Genomic DNA, 469 nt, shown 5'->3' on the forward strand with positions numbered 1-469 from the left:
CCCCCCCCACCCTGCCCCTGCCCAGGGACTGTAACTTTCTGGAAGCCTCAGTGCTCTCTGATGAAACCCTTCAATCTCTGCAGTCCTGGCTGGGAGTCAGGCTGGGAGTGGAGTTCCAAGGAGAGTCTGAACCCAGGAGGGGATAGAAGTCCCTGGGAAGCTGCCATCACCACCTCAGCATGAGGCACTGATCCTGCAAAAGACTTCTCCAGTCAGGCGCCCCAAGGCTGCTCCCCACCCAAGAGGATCAGGTACAGAGTGAAGATCAAGCACCCTCATCACACAAACACACAGGGTGTGCAGGGGTGGTGGTGAAGCAACCCATATAACGATTTCTACTTTATTTGCAGGAAATGGGATTTAAACCAGTCCACTGCTACAGAGGGATGAGCCAATCTCATGGTGTCATAGACAGCCTCTGAAAACCCACTGGAGGATCAGCTATTAGCCAGTTCCAACTCCACAACAG

Source organism: Elephantulus edwardii, unplaced genomic scaffold (genome assembly GCF_000299155.1).
Source record: "Elephantulus edwardii isolate Elephantulus edwardi_28Jun2011 unplaced genomic scaffold, EleEdw1.0 scaffold00117, whole genome shotgun sequence".
Lineage (NCBI taxonomy): Eukaryota > Metazoa > Chordata > Mammalia > Macroscelidea > Macroscelididae > Elephantulus > Elephantulus edwardii.